The following is a 17,983-nucleotide window of genomic DNA, read 5'->3' on the forward strand; positions in this document are numbered from 1 at the left end:
CGCTGTGTGTGTAGCTCTGTGCAGTGTGTGTAGCTGTGTGTAGCGCTGTGTGTGTAGCTCTGTGCAGTGTGTGTAGCTGTGTGTAGCGCTGTGTGTGTAGCTCTGTGCAGTGTGTGTAGCTGTTTGTGTGTAGCGCTGTGTGTGTAGCTCTGTGCAGTGTGTGTAGCTGTTTGTGTGTAGCGCTGTGTGTGTAGCTCTGTGCAGTGTGTGTAGCTGTTTGTGTGTAGCGCTGTGTGTGTAGCTCTGTGCAGTGTGTGTAGCTGTTTGTGTGTAGCGCTGTGTGTGTAGCTCTGTGCAGTGTGTGTAGCTGTTTGTGTGTAGCGCTGTGTGTGTAGCTCTGTGCAGTGTGTGTAGCTGTTTGTGTGTAGCGCTGTGTGTGTAGCTCTGTGCAGTGTGTGTAGCTGTTTGTGTGTAGCGCTGTGTGTGTAGCTCTGTGCAGTGTGTGTAGCTGTTTGTGTGTAGCGCTGTGTGTGTAGCTCTGTGCAGTGTGTGTAGCTGTTTGTGTGTAGCGCTGTGTGTGTAGCTCTGTGCAGTGTGTGTAGCTGTTTGTGTGTAGCGCTGTGTGTGTAGCTATGTGCAGCGTGTGTGCAGCTGTGTGTGCGAGGCACGCGTGCTGCGTGCGGGACTCGGTGCGAGGAGGACGCGGCCACCTGACCCCACAAAGGACGCGGCTCCGGCTCCCTCGCTCGCTCGCTCGCCTTCCCAATTCCCCCGGCTCGGGTCCCCGCACCGCCGGCAACATGGCGATGGGGCGCTCGGCGGCCGCCCGCTAGCGCGGGGACCCGGCTCCGGCCGCCCGGGGGACGATGCTGCCGAGGCGCGCCCGGGACACTTCGCCGCTCGCCTCCTGCGCTCGCCCGGCCCGGTGATGCCCCGGCCGCGGCGGGACTGAGACCCGCGCGCTCCCGCACGCCCAGCACAAGGTGAGTCCGGGGCCCGGCCGGGGCAGTTCGCCCGCAGCCCCCAGCGGGCCACCGGGTGGGTTTCCGCCGGGCCGCGGGCTCCGAGCCCCCCTGCACTGCCTGGCGGGGGAGGGGGGCTGCTTGGAACCCCGATCCCGGGGCTGCTACTGCAACGATCTCTTCCAGCCCCCCCTCCCAGCCCCCCCTTACCCCGCCTGGCCGGCGGGGGCTGTTCTGTGCAGTGTGATGTGATGGGGGCTTGTTTTGAGGGGTGTTCTGAAGGGGGGAGCTCCCATCCCCTGGCACCAGGCATGACATGGGCCAGGGGTGACTGAACCTGCCAAGGGGGGGACACTGATCCAGCCCCAGCTTGGGGGAGTGTGGGGGTGTGCAAATATAGAGCCCCCAGGTGTCCCTGGGCTCGTCTTGAGGTACCACGCAGCCCCCCTCCATGCCCCGAGATAGAGGTGTGGGCACATGCACATGCTAATAACAGCTCAGCTGCCCTGGGGCCAGTATGTGCGCAGGGGCCAGACACGGGCAGGCAGGCTGTTTGCACCACATCCCGATGCCCAGACGCACCCCTCAAGAGGGATTCTGAGCATCGCCAGCTCTCCTGGAGCCCACATGCTCAGGGCCTTTGAAAATTAGGCCTATCAATTGCCAGACTATCCCCTCTGCATATCTCTCGCCATACCCCGATTCCCTCTGTATGTCTGTCACCGTACCCCCATTCCCTCTGCATATGTATTGCTGTACCCCCATTCCCTCTGCATATCTATCACAATGCCCATTCCCTCTGCATATCTATTGCTGTATCCCCCCCCCCATTCTCTCTGCATAGCTTCCTATTGCCCAACCCCAAATCCCTTTGCATAGCTCTATCACTGTACATCCACTCTCCAGTATCCTGAAGAAGGGCCATTGGGGTGGGATTTGGCCCCATGTTTGCTGGCAAGATAGACTTTTCTGAGATGGGACATTAGGAATAAAAGGAGAACCAAGGACAGTGAGCTAAATCAAGATGGCATGTACTTCAGACGGCTTGTGCGTCTGTGTATGAGGTCTCCAGGCTTGCACATATGAATATGTCCATGTATGTGCCTCTGTGTGTGTGTTTGAACCTGTGTATGTTTCTGCCCAAGTGCATGCCTGCCTGCTCTGTGAGCATGTGTACACACACACACATTTCACATAGATCTGTCAGGGGCTGGAGGTTATTTCCATTGTTGGCTTGTTTAGATTAACAGGCAAATCAACCCCCAAATAATTCAGTGTATCCGCAATGCCTGACCCAGGTGGGGGTGCAGCAGGGGCGGAAGGGGGAGACTGAGCTGGAGATAGGCAGCACAGGGACATATCTCAGTGAGGCTGCATTTCCGGATCCATGGCAGAGCAGGGAGCGTGGGCTCACATGTGCATATCCACATTCCAAAAGCTCCTACATAGCAAGGATTGGCAACATTAGCAGAGCCAGTGACTTGAGAAGGGGCTGGACTGCTTGCTAGCTAGACAGATGAAGCAGGATTAGGACTGGCAGTTAGATGGCTCGATAGATGGGTACATGTGAAGAGAGAGCCCAAAGGATTAGGGCCTGTATCTCTCCATGAGCCCAAATCCCTCTTGTGCTCTCTCATCTATCTAATCTGTGTAGCTGTGTACACAGGCGAGCGGTGCACAGACACACACAGAGCATGGTTCTGCATTTCAGTCATCCCCCTGAACAGTCCTGGGAACTTGCCGTGCAAGGCACACAAGGCTGTGTGGGGATGTTGTTATATTAACCCACATAGTGGTGTGTGTGTGAATTTATCTGCATGTAATTTAGCTGTCTCCATAAACACCCCTCCATCCATCCCAGCTCTTATGGGGGAAGGGGCCCTGGTGGCCTCCCTGTGCAGTGTGGGGCTTGGTGCCATTCCTGCCCCATAGAGAGTGGGCTAGGAACATATAGGCTGTGACTGTTCTCTGTTCCCAGGATCTAGCGGTGCCATCTGTCATCTGGAGCAGCCCCCAGGCTGCCCTCATTGATGCTGCTGCCTGTGCACAAGCAGTCAGCATGAATCAGCCCAGAGCCTCTGGAACTCACTGCCACTAGAGGCTGGTGGTCAGTGCTGGAAAAAGGGCAGCTGCTGAATTACTCTAGTATCTGCAATATCTGCGGAGCTGCTGTACTCCCTTATCCAGTAATGGTTACTCCAAGGCCTCACCCCTGGGAAGCCTCTGGCCAGGGGATGAGGTTTGTGAGTGGGGGAGAAGGGTCGGGACATCGGGGACGGGCGGGGGGGGACCAGATCCATTGTGACACTGCAGGGAATGGGGAGCTGGGGAGTGCAGGGTGGGCTACATGCTCCGCTTCGCTACTGCAGAGTCTCTTGGGGGTGCTGGAGCTGCACAGGCAGACCCGTTAATGAAGGGTCCTGGGTGGAGGGCAGGGCTCTATCCAGCATTTCCTGTCTCTTTAGTCTGTTTCTCTCTTTACTGGGGCAGGTGGGGGCATCCACACTGACAAACCAGGGAGGAAAACCAACCTTGGTAACAAGGAGCTTTCATTCCTGGTGGGGAGGAGGAGGCTTGTTGAGCATCAGGACTCTTGGACTCTATCCAGGGCCTGGGATAAGCTGTGCAGCATGTACCCTTGCTCCTCCCCAGCCCAGCACCGGCCCGTTTGCCCTATTGCCTGGGGCTGCCATCCAAGGCTGCGTGCTGACACATTCTTGCCTGCTGGGCTGGATCCGAGTGCGAGGTGGGGGCGACTGCATGGGCTGGTGAACGTTGTGTGTGTGTGTAGGGCCTTGTTACCACCATCCGCCGCCTGCTCTCTCCCCACCACAGCTGCCCCCGGGGCCTCTCTCAGCTCAGGCCATTCAAAAGTGCATGTAGAGATGAGAAGGATCTTTGTGCAGTGAAGCTGTGTGTGGAATGGACTCGGAGCCTTTCCCTCAGGGACACTGGCTCCAGTCCAGCCCCAGGACAGGGAGACAAGCTGTCTGAGGGGGAGGTGTAATGGGGCCTTTCCCCCTACAGAGTCCAGTAACTGAGAAACTGCACAAGGTCCCCTCAGACAGCGCTAGGGTCAGAACCAACATTTCATTCACTTTGCCGCAGGGCCTCCCCAATGGGCACGCCAGAGCTTTGTGCTTGGCTCTGCCGTGGCCAGCCACGGTGCCAGCAGCTCTGTGTTCCCTGAGCCAGCCCCTCCACCCAGGCTCCGAATGGACATTGCACCCAGGGGCATCCCTGGCTTCTCTCAAGCCAGCCAAGGGATCCACCCTTAGACAGACCTTTCTAGGGATGGTGCTGGTCTCTCACTGTGTAGCTGCGCCACACATCACACATGCTCAAAACACTGTGCATTGACGAGTGTTTAAGGAAAATGCCGAGCTGAGCAAATGGAGCATTTTTAATTGGTAGAAATTTGACAGCAAATTTCCAAAGACTAACTAAAAATGGTGGTTTCATTTCAGTTTTGACAAGCAGACGAAAAAAGTCATTTTCAATGTTGGTTCTTTTTGGAGGATCTTTCCCCCATTCTCTCTTTAACCCCACCCTCCCTAGTTCCAGTGGCAGGAAAAAAATGCAGCCAGTTTTTTTAAGAAAGAAGAGAGGAAAACAAAATTCTGACACTTTGATTGCTTGTATTCCCCAAAGAGGAAAAGTTTCCTTGAAGGGAAGCAACGTCCTGTGTTTCCATTTACTCCCTCAATCAAAAAACACCGTCACGCGTTAGATGATTAAAGAAATAAGTGAAAATTCCCTGAGCTGATTGAAGCATCTCCTCTCCAGAGCCAGGACGTGCCCAAGAGGAGGCCAGCCCAGCTGGGCAGGGGTTAAGTCCCTCCCGTCTGGGTGGGGCTTTTGTCTGAGGTGAGTTGGGGAGATGTCTCAGGAGTGGGCTCCCCTACTCCCACTCAGCAAAGGGGCCAAGATCACCTGGGCTGTGGGGACTGAACTGTCCTGGGAACTCTTGAGGAAGCCCCTCGCTGGGCTGGGGTGAGTCTGGCACAGGAGGGTGGGTGGGACACTCCACTGAGGCTGGCTAGAGCACAGGAGACTGCGTGTCGCTCCAGGATCAGAACCCCTATATCTGTTCATCATTCCTGGCCCCAGCCCAGTACCCTGCCCACTGGAACATGCTGTTCCTGAGGCCCACACAAAGTAGGGGCTAGATCAATGCCTACGCTCCCAGCCCTCACTGGGAGAGGTCTGCAGAGGCCCCGAGAATTCAGTCCCCTTGGGGGATGAGATACTGTGTGGGCGGGGGGCCTCCCTGGAGGCATCCCTGTGGGGCCAGATGAGCGAGGTCTGTGGGCGATGGGATGCATACCACTGTTCTGGGAGTGCATTGTTTCAACCCCTCTGCTGCAAGTAGCCCTGCCCTTAGGGACATCACCAGGCACACCAAGGACTCAGCCTTTTCCACAGCCTTTGCCAGCCCTGCTCAGGTATCTGGAGATCTGAATGCCTTTGAGCAGTGTCACAGCCTGGCGTGGCTCCCTGACGTAGCCACAATATAAATATACCCTTGGCAGCCCAGCCACATCCTGCCAGGGGCCAGGGATCTCGATCCAGACCACTCAGATTCTGATCCTGGCACCATCTCAGGAGCCTGGGGTAGGTTTTGATCCAATAAGGCCACACCCTGGGGTACTGAGGCTGGGCTGGGACACTGGACTCCTGGGTTCTTTGCCAGCTCTGGGAGGGAAATCGAGCAGCGGGGCTGGGGGCCAGATCTCCTGCGTTCTATTACTAAGGTTAGTGGGGAATGAGGACTAGTGGTTAAAGAGGAGGGTGGGGGTTGGGAGCCTGGACCCGAGTTCTATTCCCAGCTCTCTTGCTAGGGCAGGTTTGTGGTTGCAAGAGCCGTTCAGAGGGATCTGAATTGAGGTCACCTGTGCTGTGTCCCAGCCTTGCTAATACCCAGTAACTCTAGCTGTTGTCTGAGCTGGCAGAGAAGCTGCGCTACAGTAAATCTATCTCTTGCTGCGCCAGGGCAGCAGAGCCCACCCGGCAGCCTCATTGTGTTTCTGTCTGAAAGGCAGCTCCACTCCCACAAATGGCCTGAGCGGGTGGAATCAATTAGAGTGGGGGGTAGAGTTTACAGCCAGGGCTGGGAGCCCTACTGGAGCTGGAAATAAAAACCTGGGATTGTGGCTCCCAGGACCTCAGCCCCTGCTCAAACCACTGGATCCCCCTCTCTTGCAAAACCAGGCATAGAACCCAGCATCCTGACTCCCTGCCCCTGTCACTCCCTTCTCAGTTCCCAGGCTTTGCCCTGGATGAGGCGTTAATTAACCAGCTGGCTCACTCTGTGCGGAGACTTTAACAGCCAATCAAGCTGGCTCTGCAGAGACTGGTGCTTGCCTTGGGGGACTGGTGCGGGAATCGGCTCATCACTGGGTGCAGCTGGTGTCAGCGATGCATCTGCCTGCTGTTCATACCCCTGGGTGATAAGAAATGGGAATGGATTTATCGACAGCTGGGTGGGCAGCTCGCTGCACAGTGACATGGGCCGGATTATGCGAGTGGCACGGTGTGGCAGTGGAAGCTTCTGGGGGTGGAACAGCATTGGCCTCCCGCTCCACTCTGCTAGTGCTGCCCTGGGATGGACCCAGGAGTCCAGGGCTGAAGGGATTGAAAGTGCAGGAGGGAATTTTGTGTGGGGAGAGAGAGCTGGCAAAGCTAAGTGTTCTTCTTGTGATCTCTGCATAGGAGCGGGCTCCCCTCTAGGGGAATCAGAGAGACAGGGACTGGGCAAACTCAGTGTAATGTTCAAAAGCTTCAGGGGGTAGCCGAGTTAGTCTGTACAGGATAAACTTAAAAGCCCACTTCTTCAGATGTAATGTATTTATTTACTCTCTATAAGCCAGCCACAATCCACACACAGGCAACACCTATGCCCATCAAGGATCTCAGCTCCACTCTGGGGGACAACCCTGCCCCCAGAATTAACCATGGGGAAGGAGAGTTGGACAGGGAGCAAGCTCCCCTGCTGTTGGCAGCAGCTCCCCAAAAAACGAGGTGCATCACAAACCAAACAATGACACAGCGCTCTTCCAAGGAAGAGCATCACTCATGCTGTTGGGGAAAGAAGGGAAAGGCTTTGGGCAACAGCACCACCTGGTGGCACCCACCACAACAATGTTAACTGCAAAAAGTAACACCCCTGCCCATGTCCTGTCGCTTCCTTTGGCTACAGGAATCTCCTTCTCTTCCTATGCTAAATTGTCACAGAGGCAGACCATCAACTGGAGTAATTTGGGCAGGCTCTGTTGATTTCAACCAAGCTCTGACAGTTTACACCAATCTTGCCTGGAGAGTCTAATGCTAGAAGACAACAATCTGTTCTGATCTTCCAGGCTGACCTCCTACATCATCTAGGCCAGCCCACAGGATTCCCACATCCCTCCCATCACTTCTGTCTGAGCTGGATCAGAGCCTAGAGACATACCCCTGGTCTAGACTGAAAGTCTCCAAGTGATGGACAATTGGCACATTAAACAGCTCCCCACCCTAGAAGCAGCTGCATCTCAGCCATGGATGAGAGATCCCCTGCCTGCCACCCCAGAGGCAGCTGCATCTCAGCAATGGGAGAAGAATCCCTGTATAAACTGTCCCCACACCTCACCTGAGAGGTGGTCACATCACAGTGCTGGGCCAGGGACCTTTCCATGAACACAGTTTGTGTGTTTATTAAAAGCAGTGAGTTTTCTCAATGAAAGGCCAGGTATAAGTAATAGGAATGTAGCTGTGTTAGTCTGGTGTAGCTGAAGCAAAATACAGGACTATGTAGCACTTTAAAGACTAACAAGATGGTTTATTAGATGATGAGCTTTCGTGGGCCAGACCCACTTCCTCAGATCAAATAGTGGAAGAAAATAGTCACAACCATATATACCAAAGGATACAATTAAAAAAATGAACAAATATGAAAAGGACAAATCACATTTCAGAACAGGAGGGGGATGCGGGGGGGGGAGGGGGGGGAGGAAGGAAGGTAAGTGTCTGTGAATTAATTATATACATATGTGTTAATTTTTTTAATTGTATCCTTTGGTATATATGGTTGTGACTATTTTCTTCCACTATTTGATCTGAGGAAGTGGGTCTGGCCCACGAAAGCTCATCATCTAATAAACCATCTTGTTAGTCTTTAAAGTGCTACATAGTCCTGTATTTTGCTTCAGATAAAGTAAGTTATTCATGCAGTAATTAATAAAAGAATGTTAAACCACAACTATTAAACATTTTTAGAGTATTAGAAGCATTAGTTGCAGAGATCTATTAGCTCTGATTTTTTAACAAGTCTTGGACTACTGGGTAAGTTTCAGAGAACTGGAGAAAAGTATTGCACCAATATCTGAAAAGGGGTAGTAGGACAACCCAGAAAAGGATCTACTATATGCCAGTCTGTGTAGTTTTACAAAACACAGTTCCTATCAAACAAATGTATTGTTTTTAAGATGAGATTACAAGTCTGGTTGATAAAAGTGTTGACGTAGTAGGGTTAAATAAGGCATTTGGTTTAGCCTCATGTGATATTCTGATTGATGTTATCAGCATTTAAATGGCAAAACACTTTGTTAATGCTGCATACAGTTGCCCTCTGATAGCATGTCCTTCAGAATGGCAGGGCGTATAATAGGGGACATGACTGAAAGAGGGCAGAATTAAGGCTTTGTGTTTAGGGAGGGGGTTTCCCTTAATGCTATATTTCCAGCTTTTCACAAGTTTGAGTTTTGCTGATCTCGATATTCTGGATGGGCAGGAGCTGTCGCCAGCCAATAGCTCTCTGTTCACATGCTCTGCCACTGAATGTGGAGGTTTTTTAACCAGAAGGAATGTATGGAGCTAGGAGCCAGTGGTCATTCAGCCAGCTGTTGCTGCCACCTAGGTTTACAGCTGTTCCTGTGGGGAGGTAATAATTAAGAGACCTAGCTTTTCTACAGAGCTTTACATCTGGGGAATAGATAGACTCTGGGAGGCCCTGGGCAAGGTGTGAAGAGGGTCCTGCTCCACACTCCTGGAAGGGGCGGGACCTCAGGCAGAAGGGGTGGGGCTGGGGGCAGCCAGTCTTCAGTGACACTTGGAACACAGAGAACCCCCCTCCTAGCCCTCAGAGCCACCCAAGCACATGGCATGGTGCTCCGGAGGTGATTTAAAAGGCCCAGGGCTCTGGCCACTGCCCCTTTTGAATCACCAGGCCCAAGGACAACTGACCCCTTTGGCCTCACCTCTCAGTGAGACTGCTTTACATCACTATCCCCATTTCACAGATGGGAAACCAAGGTCCAGAGATGGGAAGTGACTTGCCCAAGGTCATCCAGCAAGCCAGTGGCAGAGATAGGGATAGTCCCAGACCAATGGGCTTGCTATTTGGCCACACAGTTGTCATGTGGTTCCTCAGGGCTGCTGCCCCTCCTGTACATTGCATTCTAGTGCCATGGGCATACTGGTGGTGCTTGGGGGATGTTTGCCACATGTCACTGCTACCAGGGCTGGGGAGAGAGATCCTGTCGCTGGGCTTTGCCCAAACCTTGGCAGTGTTACCAGCCTTGCCCATGATGTGGCCTCACTTCCAGCTGTGCAGCAGTCTCCCCTGTACCACACTTGTCACATCTCCTGCTGCTCCCAATTTCCTCTGGGGCTGCTGCTGCCAGAGCTTGGCTGGTGCATCAGGCCAGGCAGGCTCCATAGCTGCTGGGGGCAGAGAAGAGAGCAGGCGCTGGATCAGGCCAGGGAGCAGGTAGGAAGTGGGGTGATGGGGCCAGGAGCAGCTCCCCCCAGTGAGGCAGGCATGCCCTGCCAGGACCCCCTTCCCAGCCTGGAGCCAGTTGCCCCTCTATACTTCCCATCACCCCCTGCGCCCCTGCCAAGCACCCACCTGGGCTCCCCCACCTTGGCCCCCTGGCATGGTGTCTGCATCACACAATGTGTCCTGTGGTGAAAGCATTTGACCCCTTCAGCGGAGGCCCTCTTGTCATCTGTGCACCCTGCCCCCGCATCTATGTCATCCCTGCTGTCAGCCTCGACTCAGCTGGGGCCCCTGCACCTGCATTGGGTGGCTGCTGCTCCCAGCCTTGGCTATGTTGGTTGGGAGCCTCCAGACTCAGGCAGAAGGTGGGAGAAGGGAAAATCAGTCAGAAATGGAAGGGGCGGGGCAGGGGCAGACACTTCTGCTGGAGTGGCAGCCCTGCCCTCCTCCCCGCATGGGGAGGAAGCAGCCAGTGACCCCAAGGAAGTGCAGAGGTTCAGGAGTTAGGGTCCACAGGTCATATTCAATGCAGTAGCGGGCCAGAGGTTCTCAACCCCTGCATTAAGCCTGTAGAAGGGTTTTATGTGTAGAAAATTGTTCCTTGCTGGCTCTTGCCATAGGTGTTGTTTGACTTCTGTATTTGGGGGTTGACTCCAGTCAAGCCAAGTGGACCATGCACAGGGGGCAAATTTGTGACAGCCCGTAGGGGCACCAATTCACATTTTTGGGGTGGGGGGAAGTGTGCAACTAATTCCAGGGACTACTTAGGCAACTGAAAACTCTAGTTGTGCAGATTGTTTCTACGTTATCTGACAGGAGCCCTGTTTCTAATTCCTACATCAAAAAAGAAAATTAAATGGTCGACTCCCTCAGCTCTAATACTAACATGTTTTGACATCTCAGGGCAGGTCACTTAAGGGACACTGGTTTAAAATTGTAATGTCAGTTCTTACTTGGATGCTCTTTCTAAAGTCAGAAGGGACCATCGTGATCTAGTCTGACCTCCTGCACGTTGCAGGGCACAGAACCTCACCCACCGACTCCTGCAATAGACCCCAACCTCTGGCTGAGTGACTGAAGTCCTCAAGTCATGGTATAAAGGCTTCAAGTTACCGAGATTCCACCATTTACACTGGCTGAAACCCTCAAGTGACCTGTGCCCCATGTTGCAGAAGAAATGAAAAACCACCAAGGTCTCTGCCAATCTGACCTGCAGGAAAATTCCTCCTGACCACTCACATGGTGATCAGTTAGACCCTGAGCATGTGGGCCACACCCACTAACCAGGTATCTTGGAAAGTATTATTTGTAGCAACTTGGAGTCCGTTCCATCTAGTGTCCCATCTCCAGCCACTGGGGACATGTCCTGTCCTTCCACCCCTTCCCTCAACTTACCTTACCAAGCTCAGTCTTTAAGCCAGTTAGGTTTTCTGGCCTTACTGCACCTCTTGGGAGGCTACTCCAGAATGTCACTACTCTAATGCTTAGAAACTTCCACCTAATTTTAAGCCTACACTTGTTGATGGCCAGTTTCTATCCATTTGTTCTGTGGTCCATACTGGTGATTAACTCTTTTCCTTCCCTGGCTTTTATCCCTCTCATGTATTCATAGAGAGCAGGCCCACTGACCGGGATGGGGAGCAGGGCAAAGGGGGCAACTATCCTAGAGCCCAGCGATTCTATAATGATACTAAAACACTTCCCTGAACCTTCTAGAAATACCTCGTCGATGCACCACATTGACTGCTCATGATAAATACACCCAGGTCATTCTCCTCTTCTGTCACTTCCAATGGGTAAATCCCCAGCTTATAGCAAAAGTTCTTGGTGTTGACCTTAAATGCATAATCTTGCACTTTGCAGTGTTACATTTCATCTCATTTTTATTATTCCACTTTAAAAGGTCATTGGATCTTCTTGTAGGGCATTCTGGTCCTCCTCCATAATGGCAGAGCCTCCCAGCTTTGTGTCATCTGCAACTTTTAGTAGCAAATACTTTTATTACTGACCTTGGGTCAAAAAGTGGGTATTAAATAAGGTTGCTCCCAAGACTGATCCCTGAGGAGCCCCATTAGTAACCTCCCTCCAGCCTGACAGTTGACTTTTCAGGGTGACCTGCTGTAGTTGCTCCTTTAATCATTTCCTCCTCCACCTTTCAGTTCTCATCTTAGTCCCCATCTTCTCCAGTTTACCTAATAATTCCCCATGTGGAACTGTATCAAATGCCTCTCTGGTGGCCAGATAGATTAGATCTTCTGCATTTCCTATGTCTAAAAAAATCAATTCTGTCCTCAAGGAAAGAAATCTGTAACTTTGTTACTGTCTCCAGTTTCCTAACATAGAAACAACTGTAGAAAATTTTACAATTACTTTCTGTCATTTCAGCTACTTACTTTTTGCAGTTCACCCATCTTGGAACAGATCATTTAACTTGAGGAAATATCCTAAAAGCCTTTTCTAATCTTATGCACCACCAAAACACTTATCCAGGAACCTAACCCTGCAACAAACTCCATTGTCAACTCTGTCCACACATCTATACAAGCAACACCCATCATGGGATCTAACCATGTAATTCAGACCCTCAGGGGCTCATCCACCTGCACATGCACTAATGTGATTTATGCCATCAAGTGCTGTAGTGCCCCTCTGCCATGTATATTGGCCAAACTGGACAGTCTCTGCACCAAAGGATAAATGGACACAAATCAGACATCAGGAAGAGTAACACACATAAACCTGCAGGGGAACACTTTAACCTCCCTCAACATTCATTTATGGATTTGAAAGTAGCCATCCTTCTACAAAAGAATTTCAAAAACCGGTTACAAAGGGAGACAGCTGGACTGGAATTCATTCGCAAATTCAACACTAGCATTGTAGGATCAAATAAGGATCTTAACTGGTTACATTAAGCAATTATAAAAGCAATTTCCAATCTCTGAACATTCACATCTCCAGACCAAATGCTATGAATGACCCACTTCCACCCTGACTTGATTAGCTTCATTAACACAAGCAACTTCTTCCATATACATATACATACATACACACACACTCCTGCTTCTGTAACTTCCACTCCATCTGATGAAGTGGGGTTTACCCACAAAAGCATATGCCCTAATAAATCTGTTAGCCTCTGTGCCACTGGACGCCTCATTGTTTCTGCAGATACAGACTAGCCCCTCTGAGTGTGTTAATTACTGTTCATACACAAAATTCTGCATGCCTGCATCAGGGGCCCAGGCTGGGAAAAATCCCCTGTCTCCACTGCAGAACTGCTTACATTGCAAACTCTGGCCATGTCTACACTGACACATTTTGTCACCAAAATCTGCCTTTTGGCAACAAAACAGTGAGAGCATTTACACTGCAATGTGACTTTTTTTGGGGGAAAAAAACTCAGTTTTGGTGACAAAAAACTTCCTCCCCAGTGAGAGACTTTTGTCTTTCCCCCTCCCTTTATTATCTACCAAGAGCCACTGTGGACTCTGCTGTTTGTTTTGTCGAGAGAACTGGTTTCCATCAGTACCCCACAATGCCTGCCCTGATGTTTGTGCTCAGTGTTTTACAATCTCTGCTGCCCTGCAAGCATGCACCCTCCCCTTTCAAAGCTCTGGGAAGTGTCTAACAGCTGAATGAGCTGCTTCCTTTGGGGAACAAAGAACAAATTGCTGAAATGCTCCTGTTCTGTCCTGCTAGGCACAAAGTGTCAGGTAGACTGCTGCTGCCGGGAGACGGCTGTAGAGATTGCTGTGCTACTTTGACATTCCTCAAAGAGCTACGAGGGAATCCCAAGAAACGCAGGAATCAGCTCTGCCTTCCCATAATACTGCACTGTGGGGATGCTTACCCACATTACCATGCTCTATCCATCGACAGGGTGCTAGCAATGTGGCGATGAAATGTCAACAATGGAAGGCAGAAAGTTTGACTGGTTTTCACTTTTGGTGACTTTTGCCTATCAATGTCACTTCCATTGCCAAACCTTCCAGTGTAGACATAGCCTCAGGCTGCAGTTTGGGGTGTAACCTTTCCCTGCCCCCCAAACCCTGCCCATGGCTCCTGCCCTAATATGCTGAATACACACATCCCAGGCAGCAGCTAATTGAGGGCCACAGACTCCCTTGGTTGGGGACAGGGTCATCCAGGACCATAGGGGATGTGGAGCCCAGGACACCTCCACCAGCTCAGGTCCCACCCCCACCTCACCCCTTCTTCCAAGCCTCCACCCCACCTCTTCTTGCCCTTGCTCTGCCCTCTTCCTATCCCATTCCATTCCTTGCCCCAAGCTCCCGTCACCATTGGTGAGTGCAGGAGCAGGCCCAACCCCTGCAGTTGGCACCAGCCCCAACATCCAGGCCACACTTGACGCTATGCTTCCACATCTCCCTGAAGAGCGAGGCCTCTGGCAGTTGCCCCAAACTGTCCTATGGACAAGGGCTTTGGTTGGGGGTCTAGCCAGAGCATTAACTTCAGTCCCTACCATGGATTACACAGGGCAGCAGGGCGTAAGGCCCCAAGAAGAGCAGGATCCCCCAGTTCCCAGAACACTGTAGGAATGGGGAGGGTCTCTGATCCCTGCAGAGGGGTGGGTCTCTCCCAGATCCCAGCCCACCCACTGACTTGCTGGGTGACTTTAGAGCTGACAGTCCCCACCCCCAACTTCTCCTGCTACCCCTGACATTCTCCAACCTCACCTATCTTCTGCCCTCCCACTTCCCCCATCCCCTTTCACTTCATTTGAGCACCTAGCCCCTCTTCCCTCCTCTACCACCCATTCCTACATTGCTCCCTGCAGGCCCAAACCCTGCATCCTCTCTGAGCACCTCCTCTTGCTCCCCTAATTACCTCTCCCCCGAGCAGTCACTTAGGTGCTTTTCAGAAATTGTTTCAACACCATGGGAATAATCTGGGGTGATCAGATGACATTTCCACACAATAAATAAATAAAAATTCCAGCTGAGGTAGATTTTTCCTTTCCACTTCCTTCTCAGATTTCTGCCCAGGGTCGCTGTCAAAGAAGAGAGTTGCTAGAGCCTATTAACATAATGAAATGGTGTTGCCTTCCCTCTGCCCCCAGGAGGGCTGTATCTCAGGATGGAACCTTTGGCTCAAATAACACCATGTCTGCATCACTATCCCTGTCCTATGCTCCTGTGAGACACAGCAAATTTCAAGACCATCCATGTCTGAAAGCATGCAGGCTTTCAGAGCACTTAAAAGAGGCGTCCTTTAAACTGGAGGGGTTCCCAGTCTTTAAGGGCATGTCTACATGGACAGCGCTGCAGTGGCACAGCCGTACCAATGCAGCTGTGCCGGGGGATGTGTGGTAGCACTTGGGAGGTGCACTGCCCCCCTGCCACCATTTTATTTGCTAAATGGGGTGCCCCCACATACCCCCAACCTGTCCCTCTGGATGGCCTTTCCTGCACCCCCACCTCCTGCAGTCACCGGTCACCCTGGCTGTGCTGCTACGGGTGAAGATGCTGACAGGAGAGTGTCTTCTCCATCATGAATGGCTGAAGCTCTGGGGGCGGGAGAAGCTCGCCTGCCAACATAGCGCTGTGCACGAGCGCTCATGGCTCCTGGGAGGATATTCACACCCCTATGACCTAAGTGATGCAGACATAGGCTGCGGTGCCCACCTAGCCTTAGAGCAGAGCTGGCTGGCCTGTGCCATGAGACTGTCTGAAAACAGAGGGAGAACGGAGGGGAGAGACTCTGCGCATCCATCAGCAGCACCGCTGGCTCAGAGGTGACAAGTGGCCCCACACAGCTCAATGAGCTGTCCTCAGCCTAAGGAGGATGCCTAACGGAGAGGAGCACAGCCTGAAGCTGTAGCACTGAGACCTGACTTCACTTGCTCCACACGTGTCAGAAGGTGGACACACAGAATAATTGGCCACCAGTCTCTTGACAACAGCCACATACACTAACACTGAGAGGCCTCACCAGTGTCTTACCCATCACACTCTCAGACGGGCAGCCGTGTTAGTCTGCATCTGCAAAAACAATGTAGGAGTCCCCTGGCACCTTAGGATGCATCTACACAGCACCCTACACTCGAAATAAGATACACAATTTGCGCTATGCAAATTGCATCTTATTTCAATTGTATTTCAGAATAGCTTATTTTGAAATATGGCACGTCTCCCCATGTGTACTGCCTCCCACCTGCTGCACCCCACCCTGCAGAGAGGCAGGACCATGGGGGGGGGGAAGGTGGCTCCCAGGGAACCATTGTATGTGGGGCGCCAGCTTTTAAACTGGCTCCCTGTGTACCAGGACCATGTGGCTACTTCTAGACTGCAGGCTTCTTACACAAGAAGCTTTTGTTGGAAGAGATCTTCCACAAAAACTTCTTGCACAAGAGCGCATCCACGCTGCAAAAGTGCATCGAAAAAGCAATGTGCTTTTGCACAAGACAGTGTCCAGACTGCCTGGATGCTCTCTCACAAGTAAGCAGTGATTGCTATAGACAGACTGGCCACCAGGCCACCTGTGCTTTTTCCTATTCCCTCCTCTTGCGCAAAAAACCCTTCTTCCCTGTCCACACACACCTTTTTGCACAAGAGCTCTTACACAAAAAGGCATTCTTCCTTGTAGAATGAGGATTACCAATTGCACAAAAACCCCTCTGATCTTTTGATTTACTTGTGCAAAAACGCACTTGAGGTGTGGATGCTCTGCGAGTTTTTCTGGAAAAACAGCTGTTTTCTGCAAAAACTCTGTAGTGTAGACATAGCCTGTGTGTAACTATGAAGGTAACCAATGAGCCCAGGCCCACCTATCATCCTCAGGTGCTTACACATATAGACCTACTCTCCACTCCATTATCCAAGTCATTAATGGAAATATTGAATCGTACTGAACCAATACTGACCCCTTCTGGACCTCACCAGCTACACTCATGCATTTTGACAATGATCCATTGATAACTACAGTCCTTCAACCAGTGGGCACGCACCTTAGAGTAATTTCATCTTGATCGTATTTCCCCAGTTTGCTTATGAGCATGTCATATGGGATTCTCTTCAATGCTTTAGTAAAAATCAAGATATATCGCGTCTGCTACTTTCCCCCATCCACCAGGCATTTAGCTCAGTCAAAGACTGAAATTAGGTTGGTTTGGAAAGATTTGTTCTTGATACATCCATGCTGGCTGTTCCTTATAATCCTATTATCCTCCAGGTGCTTACATATTGATTTTTAAATAATCTGTTCCATTATCTTTCCAGCTATCAAAGTTAGGCTGACTGGTCTATAATTCCCCGTGTCCTCTTTATTCCCCTTTCTAAAAACAGGTGCTGTGTTTGCCCTTCTCTGTGCTTCCTGGATTTCCCCCATCCTCGTATTAGCTCCCAAAGAGAATTGTTAATGGTTCTGACTTTGCTTTAGCTAGTTCCTTAAGTACCTTAGGCTGAATTTCATCAGACTCCGCTGGCTTGGTCTTGAAAACATCTAACTTATAGCACATTTACCCGGTGTTGCTCGGCTCCTTAAGGAGAGGCTCAGGTATAGTATGCTGAGAGTGTGGGGGTGCAGGAGTCAGGGGTTGTGGGTGAGGAGGGGCTCTGGGCTGGGGACTATGTGTATGTGTACATGCGCATAGGGGGAAGAGCTGGGGGTGTAGAGCCCTTTCCCCCCCGAGATTCATACCAGGGCTGCTTGCTCTTTCCCTTCCTTTCCCTGTCAGGGAGCAAGAGCAAAATGCACAACTCATCTGCCCCCTGCTTTCTCCAGCTAGTGAGGAATGTAGCAAACCGTGCTCTTTCCCCTCACTCCCCGATGAAAGGGAACAGCCAACAATATCCCCGTATGAATCTGAGGGGGTTGCTTCAGCCCCCCGACACACTTCCCAAAGGGCACTTGTGGGGTGGGAGGCTTGGGCCCGGGACTCCAACCATCCCATTTCACCTGCGTGGAGATTCTGTCTCTTTTCTATATGGTTTCCTGAGAAGCAATCCCATTTCAGGCCCATTCCATTTTCCTTGTACATCCAAACCCTTATCTTTCTTTAAGTTTGATAAGAGGAAGCTGTAGTCGAATTGGGTGGTCCTAGCTCTGAGGAGTTCTTGAACAAGCTCTCTCAAATAAATGAATAGTAGATTATTTAAGCCATTCTTTGCCTATTTCCTCCATGTTAATATTAATTTTATTGAATATCTGGTCATCATTAACATTTTCACTGAAGACTGAAGCATAGGAGGCATTAAGCATCTCAGCTTTTTTGAGTCATCAGTTAACTCTTCTTAACTACTAAATAGAAGACCTGCAGTTTCCTTCCTCTTTCACTTGCTCCTAATGTATTTAAAGAACCTCT

General features: G+C 51.2%; 1 protein-coding gene across 2 annotated transcripts in view; it reads left to right on the plus strand.

The window, feature by feature from the left end:
* The first annotated feature begins 471 nt into the window (after window positions 1-471).
* The window catches only part of GAL3ST3 (galactose-3-O-sulfotransferase 3), a 29,915-nt gene continuing 12,403 nt past the window's right edge, over window positions 472-17,983 (plus strand). Inside the window, exon 1 of one of the 2 annotated variants that reach the window (XM_075938967.1) lies at window positions 472-923. The gene's annotated coding sequence lies outside the window, so the exon portion shown is untranslated. The remainder of the gene's footprint in view (window positions 924-17,983) is intronic. The other variant, XM_075938968.1, reaches the window with a different exon arrangement.

Source organism: Pelodiscus sinensis, chromosome 11 (assembly GCF_049634645.1).
Source record: "Pelodiscus sinensis isolate JC-2024 chromosome 11, ASM4963464v1, whole genome shotgun sequence".
Lineage (NCBI taxonomy): Eukaryota > Metazoa > Chordata > Testudines > Trionychidae > Pelodiscus > Pelodiscus sinensis.